The sequence below is a fragment of the Phaenicophaeus curvirostris genome, chromosome Z, assembly GCF_032191515.1.
Source record: "Phaenicophaeus curvirostris isolate KB17595 chromosome Z, BPBGC_Pcur_1.0, whole genome shotgun sequence".
Lineage (NCBI taxonomy): Eukaryota > Metazoa > Chordata > Aves > Cuculiformes > Cuculidae > Phaenicophaeus > Phaenicophaeus curvirostris.
Window position 1 is genome coordinate 67,937,855 of NC_091431.1, and position 22,004 is coordinate 67,959,858.

Genomic DNA, 22,004 nt, shown 5'->3' on the forward strand with positions numbered 1-22,004 from the left:
GTCTCTGAGGCTGTTTCAAATGGTAAGTACAAACCATGGCTAATCTGTTTTACCTCCCGCTGCACTTGGCTTCTCTCAGTGACTACCTCCCAGCTGAGATTTAGTGGTTTCCTTCTTTACCAGAGTGAAGTGTTTCCTAATTCAGTCAGGTGTAATGCCTGGTCATGACCATCCATCACCTGTGGGGCAGACAAGGCAAATCTGTGTGTGTAAGCCCTGGAGGACTAATCCCTGGGGAGTGAGATCTCACTCCTTTCTTGGCTACTCTGTTAAAAATGCAACAAAAGCTCCAGTTGGGCTAATGTGGAGTGATACAAACCGTTCTGAGCCAGGATGATCAAAAGATTTCAATTAGGAAAGTTTAGTGACTATCTGGATGCCAAGTACCTATCACTAATCATATGGGAAAGAGGCTAAGCAAGGTCCATTCAGGCCAAGTTTGCCATTTCACCCCAGCTGTCCCTAGCTCCACAGACCTGTGCCTACTTTTCTTCACCATTTTCAGTCAATGGGGAGGAGTTTCTCCTTTAAATTTGATGGATGAAAACCCTTTCTAAAACTTAGCATTTGGTGGTATCGGCCCCTCCACAGCAGGAAGAATTCCTCAGTCTCCAACTGAACTGGATCAGGACTGTAAGTCTTTCAGACAAGTGTGTTGCTTTACATGGATTCCCTACCTGTAGAAAAATAAAACAACTTAAATATCCAGTATTTCACTCGAAGTCAGCTCTCTCCCAGCACTGCAAAAGCTTGGTAGTGGAGGAGAGAAAATATTTACTTAGTGAAGTTTTAAAATCAGGTTTTTGGGCTAGAAATTGGGAGATATAAATAAGCTAGATATAGGACAACTCCTGCTTAAACTGCAGAGCTTAATCTGGAAATCCAGGCAACTCTCTAATTCTTTAAACTGTTTTGGCCTCAAGTGCTCTGTGCAACCCTGGCATCAGAACAGGAGTTTTGGTGGTCATCCCCCGAATCATCTCCTGAGTTGGGTGCTCAGACTGGCCAGAAGAGGCTAATAACTGGTCCCACACACAGGACCAGTGAGGTTTTCCTAGGTTCTTGGGTGCCTCAGCCTCATGGTTCTCTTGTTTTCTCTTGTATCTTAAACTCAGCTGCTTGATGCGTGTCAGCAGCTATCAGAGGTGTGCACAGGGACTCAGATCCCCTTTGTCTTTGGTACTTTGGGTGTGAAATGCTAATGCAGATGTTCTAGATAGCTGCCCCTTGGGATTAGAAGTGTTTGGTCCAGAGGGACAAGTGTCTCTGTGTCATCAGTATTCTGGCTACCTGCCCTCAAACCAACCTCACGCATGCCTTGGGGTTGTTCCAGAAATCAGCAGAACAGACTGAGTGGAAGGAGTTAAAATAAGGAAAGATCAGGCTGACACTTTTCATCTGTGCTTATATGCTGCTATAACAGTGTTCAGGGGCTTCTGTTGGCTTGGCTTAAAAAAGATATGGCTAATATCTAACACTTGACACAGGGTTCTCCAACACTGCTAAGCCCATTGTCTCACTCAATAGTTCATTGAGCTAACTGAAAGAAGGTAATCTTTCCTTGTAGGAGTTGGTAGGAGGATTTGTGTACAATGTACCTTATGACAATGTTTCAGTTTTGGAGTCTGTTCTGTAACTTACTGAAGTGGAATTTCTTCCCTTGCCCTCCAGAGGAGGGACTCTCGAAGGAGGCATCACAACCCACTAATCTGTGGGTTCTTTGCTGTATGGTAGGACTCATAACACTGATTTAGTCAATTGCATTTCCTGTGCTGTGTTTGGAAAAAGTAAAATGTGATCTGACCTGCCCCAAAGGGTGGAGAGAGTTTAGAACCTCTGTCTCTCTGAGGATGAGAAGTGCCCATCTTGGGAATGTCATACTCTGGCTCTGCACTGGGAGCATGTTAACCAACCCACTCAGCAGCTGCCTGCAAACTTTTGTGTTTGTATCTCTTCTTTTTTAGAGCTGGAAGCTATAGCTGCAAACTAGCAACGCGTAAACCCCATCAGAGCTCTGCGAGCAGCAGGCTAAGGTATACCAAGTGGGAGTCTGTGTCTCTTTCTCACTTCGAGGTGTTCTGTGTGCTGGATGATGTACGTCACATTCATGTGAGTACTGTTAGGAGCTTGGGTCTCCTAGGAGAGGTTATGGAGTCATTTGGTCCCTGTTTCCATTTATGTTTCCACCTTTTTAAAAAACAACAAATACCAAACAAGTAGATCAATGAGGGGAGTTGTGAATACCTTCATGGGCTGCTTTATGATTGTGTAATCAGGGCCACGTTCTTCATCATGGGAGTCTGGGGGACAAATCTCAGTTTCCAGCTGGATGGAGAAAGAAGCTGAATCTTATTTTAAATTGTGTGAATGTCTTGCACACCTTGAGGCTGCTGCTTGCAGGAAAAGGGCACACTTACCTTTATGTGAGCAAGGAACCTCCTTCCCCAGTCTGTGCTCACTTGAGGTAGTCCACGCCAAGTTCAAACTTCCCAGACTGAGACCCAGAATTCAAGATGGTTTATGAATACCATGGTGAGAGGATGTTTCTACAAAGATGTTTCTCACCACCAGATACTGTTGTGTGTTTACCAGTAATAGTGCTATACGGGTTCCTCAGCAGCAGCGTGGAAATTGCTTAAGGTTGGGTGAGCACTAATGAAATCTTGTACAATATCAGCGATGAGTGGAAGTGTGCAAAGAGATGCACTAGTTGATCTGGTTGATGATGTCCCTGCTCACTGCAGGAGGGGTTGGACTAGGTGACCTTTAAATGTCCCTTGCTACTCAAACTATTCTATGAGACACCAGAGTGGCTTTGTTCTCTTAATAAATGAAGAGCAAGGGCTCTGATCCTGTGTCTTCTCAACAGTTCTGAGGATGTGTTTGTTCTATTGTGAGTGCTTACTGTAGTGAGAGGGAAGCTATGGGACTGAAACCTGTTTAAGGGCTGATTTCCTCAATAAATAGGACAGCAGTGACATTCTAATAGGCATCTTCAGGCTCCACAGATGGCTAACTTGAGACAATTCCTATTTCATTGGCTCTGGAGTGGTAGGGCAAGCCAGATGGTTTCAAAAGGAGCTTGTTAAGGGACATTCCTAGGCAACAGCTTCACAGCTTCTTTCTCCAAGTGATGTTGTACATGAGCTTGCATAAGCTTTTTGTTTGCATACTGCACTGAAGCACCCAGTGATGTGTTTGCCTTTCTGCCAAAACCCAGTGATATGCGAGGTCTTCCTGAAACCAGAGACAAAACCACCTTGCATGGTCTTAGACTCATGGGGTGTTTGCTGCTGTGGTATGCTCAGGACCAGGGAAAATGTCCTGTTGGAAATGGGAATAGTCAAGTGGAAAAGCCCTGACATTGCTTCTCAAGGACATTTCCAAATGGTATCACAATGTTAATTACATGAAGAGAAAACCAGGAGAGCTCCATAACCTCATTCAAAGCCCAGACAATCTCTTAATAAGAGAAAGTGTCTAATGAACATCAACCTGGAGTGGGAATGAGGCAGAAATGGGGAGATGAATCGTCTCCTCTTGCATGTGCAAAGGAAAAGTGGCTCTGTGGCTGCATCAGGGAATGCTGGTATGGAAATGTGACTCCGGGAGCAGATTTATTACTTTATTAGAGATACAGAAATGTGATTAGTGGCTGAGGTGTCTCCATAGGACTCCAGAAAGAATGACTGCAAACCATGCCTTGTCCTTGTACCAAAGGTTGCCCCCTGCTATTCATGGCGGTGACATTGCAGCTTATGGTAATCACAATGGTGCCATGGAGCACCTTGGTGAAGGATGAGTATTTGACCTTTAATAAACCTTTAGTTTCATGTAATATGATTTATCAGCTACAAATGAGAGAGAGGAGTCAGCAGCAACCAGGCAGTGGCTTTTGAACCTCTGTAATAGAGTGTTCCCAATCTGCTGTATCCTGGTGCAGGTGGGCAGGCAGCTACAAGCTTTCAGGCTGTCTTGGCCTCTCTCTTCATTTTCATTGCTTCATAGTGGGGCTTTCCTTTGGCTATTTGCCAGCCCCAAGAATAGTACCATGCTGAAACAGACCCATGCTTGAAAGATTTATTTGTTTTGCCTTATTGCACCTACAATGTAAAGGAGTAAACGTCCTTTGGATAGAAGCATGGAGACTCTGTATGACCAGAAGTTAGGTCTTAAATCAGGGCTAGTATGTTTGGACAGCCCAGAAAAAGGCGTTTAAATCAATCATTAGGCCATGTCTACATTTGTGCTTCAGCCTGCCCTATTTGAGTCCATGATTCCACCATAACCAGAGAGCAGAGTGTGGTGAGTAAACATTACTTAATTCAGGCAGCGAAGTGGTCATAGCAGAGCTTTATTCCCTGGCACACCTGAATGAGTGAACCTCCAGTGGACTGATAGTGTTGTGGTGCCTTTTTGGGGACGAGGCTTGGAGATCTGCCCACTTTTTGAGCTTGTAATACAATGCATGGGGAAGCGCTGAAAGAAAGGCGAGAACCATGCATGATCCCTCCTGTTCCATTGGTTGTCCCTTCTGGTCCTCTTGGCCAGATTTCCCAGTTCAGCAATCCCAGTGGTAACTCTGTGAAGACAAATATTTTTAAGGCTACTGGGCCACAGAGGCAGATTTAATAATGTTTTCTGGCCTCCCCTTGGAAGGTGGCTGCACCCCAGCATTGTATATTTTATCTTCTGTGTTTTGCAGTGTACCTGAAAGACTCTGAAATCTTATCTTACAATTACCAGCCAACAGACTCCAGCTGTGTCTCAGTGGCCAGGAGTGTCCCCAGCTGGATGCTCCAGAGTTGCAGCCTGTCCTACTCAGACCCTGCAGTGATGTCCTTGCAGGTACAGTAGGATGTACCTCACAGTCCCAAAACAACTGCAGAGACAGAGCATCTTCCTCAAGGTGGGAAAGGAAAGGCTCTGGGGAGCTTGGGGGGTCACAAGTGAGAGTAGGGAAGGTGGCCTGAGAAATTAGGAGAGCATCAGGCAACAAATATTAGTGCTGCCTTTGCTGCGACAGTGTGGGAAATTGAGCCTGTTTGTTGATGTTCACCAGCTCCACCTGCCTTAACCATCAAACTAGCCTGGGCCTGGGGATGTGTCTCTGCCTTCTGTGTCCTTGGAGTTCAAGGGAGGATGTTGAATGGAGTTTGGGGCAGAAACCACTTCTTACTAGAGACCAACTCTTCATTTTCTAGCTCAATCACATCTGAGGCCAGCTCTCACACCTTTAGCCTACAGACCATCCTTTCTGCCAAAGAAAAAGATGGGGTCAATTTGTCTGCTTTTCTATGTTTGCCTTTACCTTCAGATGAAAAGAAAATACTGATCATATTCCCTCCCTGTATTCATCACCTGATTTACATTTAATTTATTTCTATAGCCCTGAACAGACATTAGTAACTCATAACAGTACTAACAGAGTATCTACTAATGGAACTCCTTCCATTTGTGGAGTTCAAATTATGGACAAGCACCATTAGTCCCATTTAGAGATGGTTTTAGCTAGTGTAACTTGTCAAAATGCTGTGAGAATCAGGAAGAAAATGCAAAGGCTCCTGACTTCAGACCCAGCCTCAGCTCAGCTGATCTGGCGCAGCCATTTTGAGCGGAAAAAAATAATCATTCAAAAGATAAGATGTGAGAGATGCTCAGGAAGAAATTGAACCTCTTCTCTGGAGACTGCTGAATTTCACAAGGTTGTCCCAAAGCAGCAAAAGGAACAACGTCCCGAGCTGTGGCCTCTATACTTACCAGCATGAAAAAACCATAAGCGTGAAATCAAACAACATGCTTCAAATGGGAGCTACAATGACTCTAATTTGTATGTACCGTTATTTGATCTTCTAACCTACTAGGTTTAAGGTAAATCACAGTGGAATATCAAGCAAACATTAAATGAAACTGTGTCATTAATTCAATCCAATGAGATATGTTTTATATAACAAAGGGATTTGTTCTGATGCTCAAACAATGTATATTAATGAAAGAGTCAAATAGATTCATTTTGTTCTCAAAGCAAACACATTAAGGAAAGCCATCAAGAAATAAAGAACATCGCATTTTTTTTTAAACTGTGCTTTATTTAGGGCTAAGCTGGAAAGCGTCATTCAATAATTACAGAAGATTACAAGGAGTTTTAGGGAATTGAGAGTGAAAGAGCAGTTGTATGGAATTGCAGCTGCTTTACACATCTGTACTTCCTAGCTGAGGGCTCTGCCTGACAGCCCTTACTCTGCCAAAATACCCGCAACATCCCCATGGGAATTCTGACAGCTTAAGGACCATGAGAACAGGCCCGACACGAAATAGAAATTAAAATAAAAACTAACAAACAAACAAACAAACAAACAAACAAAAAAAACAAAGAAAGAGAAAATAAGTTTAAGATCAAGATAAAAAATACTACAAAACCCGAACAAGAACATTAAAACAGACTAAAATCAAATAGGAATCAGAAACAATTATCACACTGCTCAATCAATCCAAACAAGTGTGAGAATGATGTAAATCAAGTTTTAAGAGTGTGAAAATAAATTATAATAAATATGATATACTTTAAAATATATGCATTCTAAAATAATTCATCGTTTTTTCTGAGTCAGATTTTTAAAGCAATGTCTTATTTTTAACTGCTCTAAAGTCATTTACCAAAGATAAATATCGTGCTTTCATTAAATAGTTTTCCTTGTTTTTCTCTATCATTACAATTAAAAGTCCTACAAAATATGCAAATTTATTTACAGAAAAACAGAGCCAGCATCTTTTTTTTTAACACCCCCTGTTTTTCAAAATTCCTTGTAAACAGTTTCAGAAATTCTTCAAAGAGATTGGTTTTTTTTTTATTTTTTTGTTTTTATTTTTTTTGTTTTTATTTTTTTATTTTTTAAGATTAAGGTTCTAGGCTAACCCCTTGCCCTGAAGGTTTCTAGAGCAAATATGGAAGCTACTGAAGCATAGGATGATGGGAATTTTGCGGATAGCAGATCATGAAGACATGAAGCGTTTAGCTGTGTTTTGTTGTTCAAGTTAGAACTAGCGTCTGATAAAAAGACAGCTGTTTTGTTTCCCGTTTGCATTGTCTACAGAATTGAGTTGTGGTTTGTTTATTTTTTTAATAGCTGGAATGCTTGCAGTTAAAAAAGCTGCCGAAGTAGCCATTTATCTCCTTTATCTCCTTAATAAATAACAGCATCCAAGAGCATTGGCAGAGAATAGGAATTAATGCTCAGTCTAAACTCTACAAAAATTACAGTTCTACAACATCTTTGTTTTTAGCATTAACGCTAACTTCTATGTAGTATTATTTTTTTTTGCTTTTTTGTATTTTTTTCTTTTTATGTTGTCTAATTTTTTCTATTATATAGGTATTTTAAACTTTCTTTTTTTAAATTCTGTACAACTATTAGGATTTTAAATGGGGAGAGTTAGAAGCATTTACAAACCTTCTTTGTTTTCCATTTAATATCAACCATCTTTCCTTTCTCTTCTCTATGCCTTTTTATGTATTTATTTATGTATTTATTTATCTACTTTTTTGCTTTTCATAGATATCCATCTTACTTGCCTTTAACAGCGCGATCCTTACTTATTATACAGAAAACCATATGAAAGCTTCATAAACTCTAATTAATGTATAACCAAAGAACCTCCCAAAGTATCAAAGAACTATTATCTTGCTGTTTTAAAAGCATTTAAGCGTTTGTTTGTTTTGTGGTTTTTTTTTTGTTGTTGTTTTTTTTTTTAATTTTTACATATTTCATATAATCGCTCTCAAAAACTGTTTTAGGAACAGCTTAGAGAAAAGGAAAGAACTTCCATATTTTACATACAGCTACAAGTCTGCGGTAAAAAGTTTTGTCCTTTGGTCCCTATATAGCTAAGGAATGACAGATAAAGATGCTCAGAGACTGTTACCATGGGTCACACATGGTAACTGCATCCTTGGTGACAAACAGGCACTCCTTTTTCAGTATCCAGGTTTGCATCTCCTGTTTGAAGAAAAGCCGCTGTGGTGATATCAGTGTCTCTTCATAAATCCTGGTTGATCTTGTTCCTGTTCTGATTTTACTTATGTGTTTTTTTGTTTGTTTTCAAGCGCATGTCCTTCGAAGTCAGCAGATGTGATACTTTTCTTGAAGAAATGTTACAGTCTAAACAATCAAAGAGAGAATAAATCTGAAGTCTTCAGCTTGATTGATATTTGCTGATATGTCAAAGGTGTAATCCAACAGTTCCCATTTTTTTAATATATATATACTTTTTTTTTTTTTCTAAATGTGGCCCATTCAGCTGCTGCCCTAAAAAATGAAGAAGATTGTTGCAAATTAAATCAAAAAGAGGCGGGGGGAGTAGGGAAGGTGTGGGGGTATTTGGGACAGGGGGTAAAAAGACCTAAAAAATGAAAAGGAAATTAAAACCAAGATTGTTCTTTGGGGCCCAATCCTGCTCCTGTTGAAAGTAATGGGTGTTTTCTTCTCCCTTCAATTGGGACAGGATGGGGCTTCTGGTTCGTGTTTTGCTTTGGAGGCGTTGGCTCTGATTCTGCTCCCACTCAATGTCAACAGAAAGATTCCCCTTGACTTCAGTGAGAACCGGATCAAATCCAAAGTGAGCAAGGTAGTCACGATCATGATAGAGAAAAATACAATTGTTGCTAAAAGTATAATAATAATAGTAGTAATAATAATAATAATAATAATAACAATAGGGCATTTCTACGTAAATCTGTATCACTATATATGTGCAGTTAGCTGCATTTTAATTATTTTTAAGTACCACTTTACAATGCCAGATCACAATCTTGCTTGGTGGGCTATTTAGTGTGAAAGGCATTGAGAAAGAATTGTTCAACATTTAATGTGGTGCCTTCTATGACAATGTATGGGCTTTCTGTGGAGGCATAGCTGCCAATAACATCTACTCTTTTGTGAATGTCAGAAAGTTGGACTTTGAACAGGCAATTATAGGAGGTTAAATAAAAAAAAAAGACTGTTGGAATAAACTTTTTTTGCAAAAAATGTAAAGCTAACATTTCTTAATTAAAAAAGTTATTTTAAAAAAATGTAATCATGATCCGACTAGGCTTGACATTTAAGTAGGATGCTTAATCATTAAGGATTAGCTCTTATCTCTTTCTAGCAAGCAGGTTCTTCTTATACACTCGGTGATTTATTACATCAAGAAACTTAGAAACTGCAAAAGGTCCACTCTGGTGGAAAAGTGTCATGCGGAATATCAATCCATGCTGGCAGGTTTTCACACTGTTGGTTCAACAAACAGCAAACCGTACACAGCAGTCTAAACAATTACAACACCAAAAATAATAATAGAATAAAAAAATAAAGAACACTCGTCAAGGACCCTTTTTCAGTTGTAAACAAAAAGATGCATTTTGCTTTTTGATATGGATGGTTTTTTTCCCACTCAAAACAATCCCTCCCTCCCCCTGAACAATTGATTTTGGCTGGAGTTGCTGTAATACGTAACCTTAGAATTAGGAATTCTTGAAAAGACATACAATGAGGCTTTTCTTGGGGTTGCTTTTTTTGGATTGCTATAGTTTTTGAACTAGCATTACTAGCATTACTCTTTTTGGTTATTGGTTTTTGTTTGTCTTTTTTTTTTTTTTTTTTAATTTTAGAGAGTGATTTGAAATATCCTAAGGGGAAAAAAAAGGTGTCAATTGAAAAAGGCCCCGAATTCTCCGGAAAAAAAATAAAATCACAAGATTTTCAGTGCAAAAACCACACATTTTCTCTCTCTCTCTTTTTTTTTTTTTTTTCCAAATTATCTGTAGTTATAACAATCCCATTTTTCTAAAGAATTAGGAATCCATCTTTTTTTTTTCCTTCTATGTGACATCTAAAGAAGCATAAAACGCTGACGAGAAATCAAACGACAAATAAAGAAACCACTGCAAGCACCAAAAACGAAACGAAAATGAGCACAGCAAAAATTGTGGCAGCACAAAGTCAAAAAAGGCACATGTGATCATGACTGGCCAATCATCAACTGATACAACATCCAAGAAAAATGCTTCAATCACGGCACCTGCACGAAACTTGACGGCATGTCATGCAACCAATTCTTAGCTTGTTACATGACGCCATCATGTCACACTTTCAACTTTGAGTTGATTTGAACTTACGGCCTGGGGGACTGTATTCTCCACTTTCATGTCATTACGTGAACTTTTTTCCTAGCTCAGCGCGAGACTGTGGTGGATTTGACTGGCTCTTGGTTGGTTTTGTTGGAATTTGATTGAATGACAAAAGAAGAAAAGATTTTTTTATATATATATATATTTATATATAGTGTGGAAAAAGGGAAAGGTGGGGAAAGAAGATAAATACAAAAATAATAATTAAAAAAAGTTACAAACACAACATCAGTCAAAAAGATCTAATGGAAATACTTGCAATTAAACTATAGAAAATGAAACAAGAAGTAGAGCAAACCAAACTAACTGAATGGAAAGAAAGGAAGGAAGGAGGGAAGGAAGGAGGGAAGGAAGGAGGGAAGGAAGGAGGGAAGGAAGGAAGGAAGGAAGGAAGGAAGGAAGGAAGGAAGGAAGGAAGGAAGGAAGGAAGGAAGGAAGGAAGGAAGGAAGGAAGGAAGGAAGGAAGGAAGGAAGGAAGGAAGGAAGGAAGGAAGGAAGGAAGAATAAAAAAAGGATGGAGGAGGCCTAGCCTGAGAGACACACGTAAAACACACACTTAAATGTAGACACACGGTCAACAGTGAACAGTAACAGAACGTTATGCAGCGGCTGCTGAAGATAGCATGCACTGAATGAATGAGTGCAGACACGAATTGGTTAGCAAAGTCTGGAAAATAAATACATTCGCTGCCAACCAGAATGCTTTTGTTAGCTCCAGGCTTTCCCATACCACCCCCAACATCCTGGGCTTCACTGGACAGCTAGCCAAAGTCCCCTGGGAGCCTTTCCCTTACTTTGGATGGACTCCAGAGCAGGTATCGCTCTAATTTGATTACATCCCATGGTTAAAATCATGAGGAAGTAATAGACCAAGAGCTGCTTTGGCTACTGAGAATTTAAAAGAAAAAAAAAAAGGAAAGAAAGAAAAAGAAAAAAGGAAAGAAGGAAAGAAAAAAGAAAAAAGAAAAAAAAGAGGAAAAAGTAAAGCAACTACTGCTGTTTTCTGCATGTCCAGTTAGCAGTTCACAGGACGGCAGGCTCCAAAACACAGCAATGCTGGTATGGTGTGGGAAGCAGACTTGCAGGAGAACTTAGATGATACAATGGTCTCTAAATTGGCATCATTAAAACATTTACATTTACTCCTTTAGTGTATGGTTCTGTCCAGAATTTAAAAAAAAAAAAAGGTAAAAAAAGGGAAGAAGAGGAAGACCGAGGAAGAGGAAGCAGAAGAGAAGAAGAAAAAATGAAAGAAAAAGGAAAAGAGGAAAATAAAGAAAATGAAAAACTAAAAGAAAAAGAAAAATAAAAAATAAACTGCCAGGGGCTGGTTGCTACAATCTCCAGAAACACTCTGTTCCTCTCCTACAAAAGTAAAATGTCCCTTTATTGGCCGAGGGAGTTTTGCCTCAGTAAACACCAAAAATCACTGCACACAACAATACACTTGTCTCAGTCAGCAGCTCTGCACCCTGTTCTTCAAGTATTGCCTTTCTATCCCCTTGGCGGGGCTCATATCTCTCCTCCCAGCCTATATCTGAAAAGTCACTGCACACAACTGAAATTTCACCTTGCGATTGGGTGTCACAAGAATATTGTCGGCAGTTCTCATCCTGAAGTCATGCATGCTGGCTAGAGAAAATTCTTTCTCCAATTTTTGGGTTTTTTTACTAATTTTTTTTTTTTCTGAAATATAACATGCTTTCTGGATACAGCACTTATGCTCAGCTGACAAGAGATGGTGCCGAACTAAGACCTTAATTGGAGCACTGGCTTCAGCTCCACACTTATCCCTTAGCTGGTTGCAGCCCTGGTTGGAGCAGACTCCTTGATCGCCTGACCTCAGTGCCCTGCCCTTTGGTGAGCTGGAAGCATCAACCTGAGTATCCTGGATTTAAGTGGAGGCAATAGACTGGTACTGCCCAGGCAGATGCAAGATCTGGGTCTACAGATATTTCACAAGCCAAGAGGGAGAAAACTGTCTGTTTTAAGATGACCCAGGGTAAAGCTTGTATCCATAAGTACCCAAAGATAAGTAACATCAGCTATACATGTCCAGGCTGTGCATGAGGAAGAGGAAAAGCCCTCTGGCATCGCTTTTATGCCTCAGGGTTTTTTTGGCTATACCATACCATAAGAAAAAGAGCAGGTCGGGGAGGAAGGACAGCTTCCATCAGAGCAAGAACAGCCTCTTCCCTTACCTCAGCCACGCCAGCAGTATGGGTTAGGCTTTATGAGGAAGAGGGCTGACAGGCTTTGCTCCCCTGAAAGGAGCAAGGAGGCAGCAGAAATGGATGAGATCTGATGGAAGAAATAATATTCTGCTCTATCCGTGGGAAGTGACAGCCATACACATTTCCTCTCTGGAGCTGGAGTATGGGATGGCACTGGCTGCAGGATCAGGGTGACAGACAAACCCCAGGCAACCATCAAGCTGAGGAGGGGTTCTTTGACATCACATTGGCAAGGGAAAACTATCTGCCTTATGGGTAGAGCAGGGAGGACCAAGTTGGTCTGTCGCTGACCACTGGACTTGTGGTGGGTGCTACTATTGTTCTGCCTGTCCTATGCACACCCCTTTAGACACTGTGGATGTGAGACACATACATACACACACACACAAAAACATATACATGTATAGGTGAAGGATTAGGACTTGCTGACGCTAAAAGAACAAAAAAACAACCCAGAAAAAATATTTTTACATGAAAGTCACCTGTGGTCTTCCTGTCTGCCTAACAAGTCTGTATTTCAACCACCAAGTGAAGCTGTCCTTCTAAAGCAGGGCTCTACAGCACCTACTTAGTCATTGGAGAGGAGAAGACCCCTTGATGGTCTCCAAGGCCATATCCAGCCTGCATAGCTGATGTACCTGGGTTTAGGCAAGATTTGTAATAAGCACTTATGTATTTAGGGTGATTGTTTGAGTTAGATGAAACTATGTTTTAAGTGAACAATCCCTTTTTCAGGTCTTAAACTTGGACAGATAGACTTCCCCTCTGGAGGCATCCAGAGGGAAATGCCTTTCTCTCTTGACTAGGCAGGGGAGTTAGATGCCTGCCTTCTGAGAACTGCTTCATCAGTGGCCTGAAATTGAGAGGCTAGGTAGATAGACTGGACATCAGCCAAACTCATCTATTTAAGACAAGCCATTCACTTTGCTGAGAACAAGTATTAACTTTTGGCACTGCTGAAGTAAATTTGTGAGCTAAAATGTTAAGGTTATGAAGACAAGTGTACACAGCCTAGTTCAGAAGTAGTACCATGGAGATAAAGGAAGAATATACTTTATGAGCAGTTCAGGTCTGTACACAAGGACATATGGAAAGTATCTTTGCTGCAGGTAATACGGACCAAGAACTTGTTTCACTGAGCAAATGGTAGCTTAAATACACCTGATAAATGCCAGTATTCCTCCAAACCATCTTTTTCTTTGAAGCACCTCAGTGGAATCTGAGACTGTTCTTCTTGACCATCGAATAGCCACTGATAATGGCTTAAATTACTAATTATAGGATTCAATATACAGACGTCACTATCTGAGCAAATCACTCCAGGCCCATTTTAGTGGAGACAGGCAGGGCTTGTAAGTCCCAATTCACTTGTCCTAAATGACTGCTCCTGTTGAGACTGTGAACCATAGCCAGAAAGAGCCTGTATCTCTCTGGTAGTTACAACGGGGACCTTGAGTGACCAATTGTGAAGGGGGCAATTATATTGTAAGTCTACAACACAAAGGGAAATGAATCTTAGTCAAAGCCTCGGTCAGAGAAAACATCACTTTAATCAACTCCTTGTAACCCGTGTGGTCAGCACAGTAGTCCTAGGCGTACTGACACCTCTGTCACAGGAAATCTTTTAACAGCAGCTTCTATCCAGACTGCAGGGATCAGCTCCGCATCATAGGAAACTCAGCTTAGGAGTCCTTTTACTATAAGCACTCTAAAGTCTGTGGAGGTGAAGAGGAACAATAAGTCTGCTTATCAGTGGAATGAATGGAACTCAAAGGTGTCTCTCTTACTCTGCAAAGGCTAGAAAAGACATTTAAGGCCACTCAGTAAGTCTCTTAGGCCATGTGAGCAGCCTGTGGAAAGCTATCCTGTGGCTGCTTTCTTTCACTGTTTCTGCACGAGTAACTGCATGTGTGGTGTGTGGTTACCCCAGAAGATGACTGAAACCTTTAATGGACTATCTGTTCAAACTTTCCACCCCTACTTTATATGAACGTGGTCCTGCTAAAGAGCAACAATGTCCCTTGCAACTGATTCTAAGTTTTCAGCTCTTCATCCCTATTTATTCTGCTATACGTAGGGCTTAGTTATTGCTGTAACCTGACAGCCATAAACCTGAGGGTCTGGAGATAGAACAGGCTGTATGATGAAGATGTCTGGATCATTTTCCAAAAACAGATTTACCAAAGGACTGAGAAAAAGGTGCTGAGCCAGCTTAGGTTCCATTTACACCACGAGTCTGGTAGGTAGTTATGGCTGGAATCCAGGTCTGTCCACAATAGGAAGGATTCTGCCCTGTCTCCTGCTGGTGCTAATGGGAAACTTCTCCAGGTTCAATGGGAGAAGGCTAGGCACTCTTGCTAGTGAATATTCTTGTGACAAAGTCAAGCTCTTACATAAGCAAAGATTCACGTCTATCTATGCAACAAATTTTTGAAAGTGAGAGAAGGGTAGGACTTTCCCATAGACTGTATTAAGTAAGAAAGTCCAGATGATCTTCCTTAAAAGTACACACCTCCTGTGCTCTGTGACATTCACTATATAGTCTAGGGACTGCTGGGTTTGTGCAGCATCTTGCACACTACTCACAGGGCATCTACCCACTGCCAGAGTATGAATGTATGTGCTAAACTTGCAAATGCAACCAGCTACAGGTGCAAGATTGCTTTGTGTTTCCACAGGACCACAGAACTGGCCCATCATTGCCTCAGTGATGACGGGCTACCAGGTTGAAGTTCCTCTTCTACTGCTAAATGTGCTGCCTCCTATCCCTCATTATTTCTACTGTGTCCTTCCCCCCAGTCCATTCTAGCCAAGTCTCCAAGAATCACCCTTTTCCTGTACTGTCTTGGAGGCAAGGAACACTTCTCCAAAGAAATTCAAAGGCTATCACATCTTTCAGCAGCAAAGTGACAAGCACCTGTTGCTCACACCTAAACTTCTGATCCTGGCTGAATATTGCTCATGCGCCCACAGGATATATAGGTTTCTTTACATTTATGCTTACATGTTAGTCTCTGTTTACAAACAGAAATATGTTTGTGAGCCCATCAGAAACTGCAGTCAGGAGCCTGTCCTTCCATCTGCCAAAGCGTGTGCCTGAGCACACCTGCAGCAAGGCACTGGAGATATTTTGCCTACAGGTGACAGATCTTTACAGCTGTTGCCTCTGAGCCTGATCAATATTATCAAAATTTCAAACTGTGTTTTTCTCCCTTGCCTTTCTTCTTGTTTCTATAGCAATTTCTCCTTCTGTTTTATGCCTCTGCACCAACTTTCTTCCAATCCCGAATGGCTCTGCTTTCCCTCTGCCTCAGCCCTCCTTTTCACTGTACCCTGATACCAATCCATGTAGATGTCTGCTTTCCCAACTCCTTCCCAAATGCCCGGTGGAGCTGGAGAAAGGAGGAAGGGCTCTCCAAATTGGGCTCCATCATTGTGAGAGCTGCTGCTAAGGCCGTTGTGGGGAGTCCAAGATTAGAAGCCCAAATATTTTAGAGTCAGAAGGGCAGTGCAGTAAAGGAAATCGATGCATTTACCTGGACTCTTGGGATGCTATTTTTAGGAATAAAAAAAAAAAAAATGTTTTTGTCAGATGCTTCAGTTCTAATATCCAAAGGTTAAAAAGGAGACAGACTACACGGACTATATGAACCTTTATATACATGAATATGCTCACATACATATTATACATATGTATACATACAGAGGTACTGTATATACATATATATCCACAAAGACAATTACACATATATAGACAGAGAAGCTAGTGTGATCTAACAGGGAGATGGGAGTCCAGCATTTCAAATGCTAATGTCTTCAGTGTTTTTTTTCCAAGGTGCTTGATGGCCCTGCCTCACTTTTCCCACTTATAAATTAACGGTGACGATAAAAATTAGCTCTTAAAATTGTAATGCCTCTCTTTCAAATAACCGTGTGACTGACTTGCTGTGCAGTGTTGTTACTAGGATTGTTCTCATTTAACTATGTTACATTAAGAGCTGGTTGAAAAATGACAATTATGTTCCAGGGGAAAATTGTCATTATTTTGGTTTTCTTTCCTGTGAATATTTTGTTTAAAAAACAAAATAAATCTGGGATGGAAGAGGTGGCCAGAGGAATAGATTAATTTTTGTCTTTTTTTAATCAGTCTGAAAACCAGTCTATTTTTTAACAGGAATTTAGTGTTTCGAAGGCCAACATTTTTAATCAAGACAGTTTTGGGTTTTGTGCTGTTGGCATTTCTTTTTTAATCTACTAGAATGAAAATTTGCTGTGGAAATATCCAGTTTGGTCAAAATGTCACTTTTTGGTCACCCCCTCCTCCCACAGCGAGCTTGATGAAAAAATGCCAAGCAGCAATAGCCGTGTCACCTCTGATTTATCTATTTTTCTAGAGCCATTAGTCTCAAGCAGCGGATGAAAAAGCACCACAATGGAGCAGCTGCTCCTGGAGAAGCTAGCCTGAGCGGTCAGAAAATGTCACTGGTTCCCGGTGCGGTGTTGCCTTTTCTCGTCCTGTCACTGAGCAGCGGCAGGAGAGGTGGGCACAGCGTGACGGGAATCACAGGGTGGTGGAGGCACCCTGAAGGAGATATGGAGGTGTGTGGTAGGAGGATAAGAAGCACAGGGGTGGGACAGAGTGGGAATTTAGGGTGGGCTGATGGAGGAGGGAGCTCCAGTCTGCCCAGCACTCGGGCTGAGGCAGGGAGCAATGGATAAGGGCTGAGCAGTTACAGCCCTGGTTGCCCTTCTCAGCAACGTCAAGAATTTACTGCTTGTGCAAATATAGCTATGGCTTCCTATTCCTCTTGCAGCTGTGTTTTACCAACCAAGAGCTTCGTAGACAAAGGTCAGTGAAATAAACTCAGTCCATTTTGGAAATCAGGGCAGTAGGAAGGTCAAATGTGTGTTATGTGGCTACTTTTCCAGCAAAGCCTGTAGACTCTTCCACTCCCATTGGCCAGCTCACCGGGTCTTGTGCCCTAAGGGATATTTATTCTAGCTCATACAGAGTGCTCATTCCTGCTTTTGCTGCTGGTGAACATTAGATTGGAGAGGAAATTAAGCTGTGTGGTAGCTACCTTTCTGCACATAATGAAAGGTTCTTTATTGCAAGGGGGCCTCGAGGAGTTTGCTATCTCCTGAGCAATGTACCAATAGTTTAATTAAAAAAATGTACATGGTTGAGAACCAAATCTAATTGGGAAGCTGTGAGCGAGCCTCTGTGCCCAGTCTCCACTGGTTCTGCTTTGTTTCCCTCTGTAGATTGACTAGAGCTCATCAAAATGCTGATGAACCCAGAGCTTCACTCTCCTGTTCTTGTTGCCGAGGGTTAGAGAAACAATGCACATTCTCCCTTACTTTTCTGCAACAGACGATGGCATCTTAGGATGATCTCAAGACTCCTAATCAAGCCTAGCTCATGGGTCTCAGCAGGTAGGGTTACACTGCCTGTGACCTCCAAATAGGACGCCTGATAACACCCTACCTGGGACTCAAGTGACTGCCACGAGACATGGGAGCCCACAGCTTTCTGCCAGGCTGGGGGTGAGGAGTCTGGACTCTAGTTGCTCACAGGGAGCAGGAAGGAGCTATTGGGATGGTGCCTGTTTAGGGTAGTGCTGAGGAAAGGAGGAGATCCTGACTGTCCTCCTAGCTGAAATCACTAGCAAGGTGACTCCTCCAAGCCTGGTCCTGTGCCTGCGCCAGGAGGCAGGGCTGGACTTGGGAGCTACCTGGCCTGCCCATAGTTGGGGTGGCAGGGTTAACTCATGCCTCACCATCACGTAAGACTTCCCCAGTGCAGCAAATACTGATTCATATGCATTCACTGCCCTGAATGGCAGGGCTTGTACCTTGTAACATCTTCCACATAAAGCCTCGTACTTGTGGGACTGCTTCCCTGTACTATATAATGGCACCATTCTATAGCAGTAAGACTTCACCCTTGTTCTTCCAAGCCTATTCAGCATCTGTAGCCTCTGTATCCCTCTAAATCAGAATGCAGCCAGGAACACATACTCCCAGCTTGCAATACTCAATTACTCCTTGTGATATTTTATTTTTTTTGCCTGCAGCTTCAAATTACCTTCAAGGTGCACAGTGCAATTAGCTAAAAATATTTCCTGCTTCGTTTTAATTGCACTAAAACTCTAATGTACCTCCAGTGAGGAGCAGTAAGGTGGAAATTGGTGCCCCAAATATTTCATATTGATTAAAGCCCAGGATGACTCAATAAGTTTACATAGCTCTATTAATTATTAGATGTTATTAATTTTTTTGTTAAAAGAAAAAGCCCTTCCTGAAGCTACGTTCTGTATGGTGTTTCTGAAACAAGGCTAAGGAGATGATAACTCTTTCTCAGTTTGAGAAAGATAAAACAAGAATTCCTCCATATAGTTGGAGTGGCTTCTCAAGAATTCACAGCTCTTGGCAAATTTCAGTATCACAGAATTTGATTTTGAAACCTCTCATGCTTGTCACTTATGTATATGACTCATTTCACTGCTATAGTAGAGGTATTTATCTGGTTCTAATTTAAAGCTGTATCACATTTTTCTTCAAAGTCTTTCTTTGAAGAAAATGCAGGTAATCAGTCAAACATTATGTTTTTTTAAAAAATAATCAAAACTTTTGTCGGAGAATTTAAAAACAAATCCAAACCAAAACATTTGTTTTGAAAGCATCGAAAACTAATGAGCTGATTTCTTCATTCCCATGATGTTTAGTTCATAAGGTTACTTCAATGTACTTCAAAAAAAGTATTGAAAATAACATCCTAATTCCATTTGCGTCCAGTAAATATCTGATCCATCTCAGTCTCTTGGTTTTCTGGTTCATTGTCACCTCAGACAGCCTTTGCTTACGAAGCCTGCCCTTTGTGCCTGCAACTGTATTGACTAGGATTGCTGTCCTCCCCTGGTCACACAGAGCTGAATCCCAAGGCTGGACCTCTTTATCTGTGCTGTTGAGCTTTGTTTTGTAACCCATTTTATTCTAAATCAACCTGTTCACCTTTAATGACCGAGACAACAGGTCACTACCAGTCCAGGTGACTTTAAACACGTCAGGAAGCTATCATGCAAGCCATTCAGCTGTTCAGTGAGGTGTTGGGTGAGATACTGAGCAGCTTGAAATGAAACTGGTACAATGGCCACAACTGGTACATGACAATTCATGCTGATCTCCTTTACTCTTATAGAGGAGGTATCTCCACACCAATTACTTGTTTACTTAGTCTCTGACTATGGGAAGAAACACAGAATCTTGCAGCAAGTGTACTGATTCCACATGAACACCTTATCTCGTGAACCAGAACTGAGGCTGAACTTAGATCTCTTAGGCTCCTTCCATCATTCACTTTTTCTTTGTTGTGGTTGGACTCGATGATCCGGTGGGTCTCTTCCAACCTGGTTATGCTATGATTCTATGATTCTATGAAAATCCTGCCAGTTGATCTTCTGCAGCTGGGACTTGACACGTGGCTATGACCAAAAGCTATGCAGAGGCGTCTGATCTTCTACCTGACATTCTAGTTCCATAATTTCATCCCCTAATGCTAATATTAATGGTCTCATTAGTTTGAAATTTAGAAAAAATCTTGCAGTCATCTGAGGTTCTGAAATTCTGGGAAAAGAGCTCTAAAGAACCAAGGAAAGGATTAATACCTATAGTAGTTATTTCTGAGACTATAATCTACATATCAAAATATGTTTTGTTTAAGTTTTTTTTGGTTTTACATTTTCAATGCCAACATGACAAAGACATTGTGAAAGGTGACCATGAATAGACTTGCGCAGTGAGAGCTTTTGCTCTCTATGTGCCTAGAGAAGATATCCCTAAGGGCACAACAGCTTTTCAACTCTCTTCCGTCTCCTAGTCCTCAGCTCGCAAATGCACTTGCCAACTTGCATAGAAATCAGGGCTTGCATATTGCAGAGAAGTGTTTAGGAGGAACCATGGTGACACCTAAGACCTTGTTTTGCATGGGCCACCAGTGAGATGTCAGATGCAGCTTCTTATGCTGCAATGAATTGGGCAAGTTTCTCACTGGTCTCGTACAAATGACAAGCTTAAGTTAGCCTAAACTTTTATGCTCCTCCCTATGCCTAAGGGCTAGCAATTTACGTGAGTGAGGAATGGTGGTGGAATAGAAGATGGCTTTAAATGCATGTCTCATCCACTTGAATGAATGCTGTGAATGAAGCCTGCTGATGATGCTGGAGTCCATGGCAAATGCCAGAAAGATGCTGTCCATCTCTATAACTCGCTGCCCATCTCCTGCACTTTCCAGGGTAAGAACAACCTCTGAGCATCTCCAGAGCAGCTTATGTCAGCAAGTGCTTTTTAATTAATTTCATAGAAAATAGAAGGTGCTCAGCCTCTTGCCAAAGGGTACATTGAGAAGATGAGTCTCTGAAAAAAATCCAAACCCTAGCACCTCACTGCTGGTGTGTAAGTCCATTTGGTTGCTTCCTCTGAAGCAGAATTCCAGGAAGGCAGTTACTGACTCCACCTTCTCCATGGGAATGCAGGGGACGGATTAAAGAAAAGCGGTGGGAGAGGAGAAGTTGTTTCACAGCTAATCTGCCCTGAACAAGAAAAGGTTCCTGACACCAACAAACTAATCAACGCTGAAAGCTTATGAGGTCAAGGTTTCCTTTCTCCTCCATTATTCTTTTGATTTTTTCTGACTGATTGTGACTTGAATGCTGCCCTGGAAAGTCTATAAATATAAAAACATTTCTTGCCTTCCTCTGGAGCACATCAAAGACCATTTGAATAGCTGTGGGGAGAAATTTAAACCAAACAAAAGCAACTCACAAAAAAACCAGCTTGTCCAGCCAATCTTCAAGTGTTGACCATAAATAGCTATAAGTCAGGCCCAAGAAGCTTGTCTCTGTTCAATGTGAAATGGGAAAGGCAGCTCTCCCTGCTAAGAGCAGGCTTTCTGGACTTAGTGTTTCATGTGAAGACTTATGGCCAGGAATGCTAATGCCAAGCAACTGACTGGGCTGGTAGCCAGGCATGAGGTGTGCCTGAAGGAGGCAGGCTGGGACCATCAGGGTTGAGGTCTGAACGTCTGGGCTGCCTGGAGCACCTCTGTGCCGATGCCTCCTCCTCAATACTCCACAAAATGCAGCTGGGGCTGTCAGCCAGTGTAGAGCTGCTAGGCATTACCCTGACCTGGCCACTGGATATGAAGATCCCTACTTTTGTAGAATCTTTTCCACTGGCACCTGTAGAGTGAAAAATGCTCCTAAAGCCAAATGAAGAGTGTTTACAAACATCCTCAGTATGAAGGGAAAATGGCAGAGGATCTGGGAATATCTATGACAGGTGCTGCATTGGAAATGTCAAGGGTCCCTGCCCTAAGGAACTTCTCTTTCTTTCTGCACTGCAGCACAGAGAACTCTACTCAGCTATCTTTTAATGGCAAAGGCAAGGCTGTTCCTTCCATCTTTTTTGTCCTTTGGCTCTCTGTTGGGCTCTGTGCTCCTTCAGTTTTCTGTTTGGTAGAAAATGGAAAAAGAAAAGTGCCCCATTCCGTACCAAGGTCTGACAAACAGGAATCATAGCTGCAGCATAAGCTTCTCTGATGG

General features: G+C 41.6%; 1 protein-coding gene across 11 annotated transcripts in view; it reads right to left on the reverse strand.

Moving 5' to 3' along the window:
- Positions 1–6,058: 6,058 nt before the first annotated feature.
- The window catches only part of CELF4 (CUGBP Elav-like family member 4), a 718,003-nt gene continuing 702,057 nt past the window's right edge, over positions 6,059–22,004 (reverse strand). For 5 of the 11 annotated variants that reach the window (XM_069879836.1, XM_069879837.1, XM_069879839.1 and 2 more), the window contains exon 13: positions 6,060–8,306. The gene's annotated coding sequence lies outside the window, so the exon portion shown is untranslated. Of the gene's footprint in view, positions 8,307–10,156; positions 10,245–22,004 lie in introns of all 11 variants that reach the window. The other 6 variants (XM_069879841.1, XM_069879840.1, XM_069879838.1 and 3 more) reach the window with 4 other exon arrangements.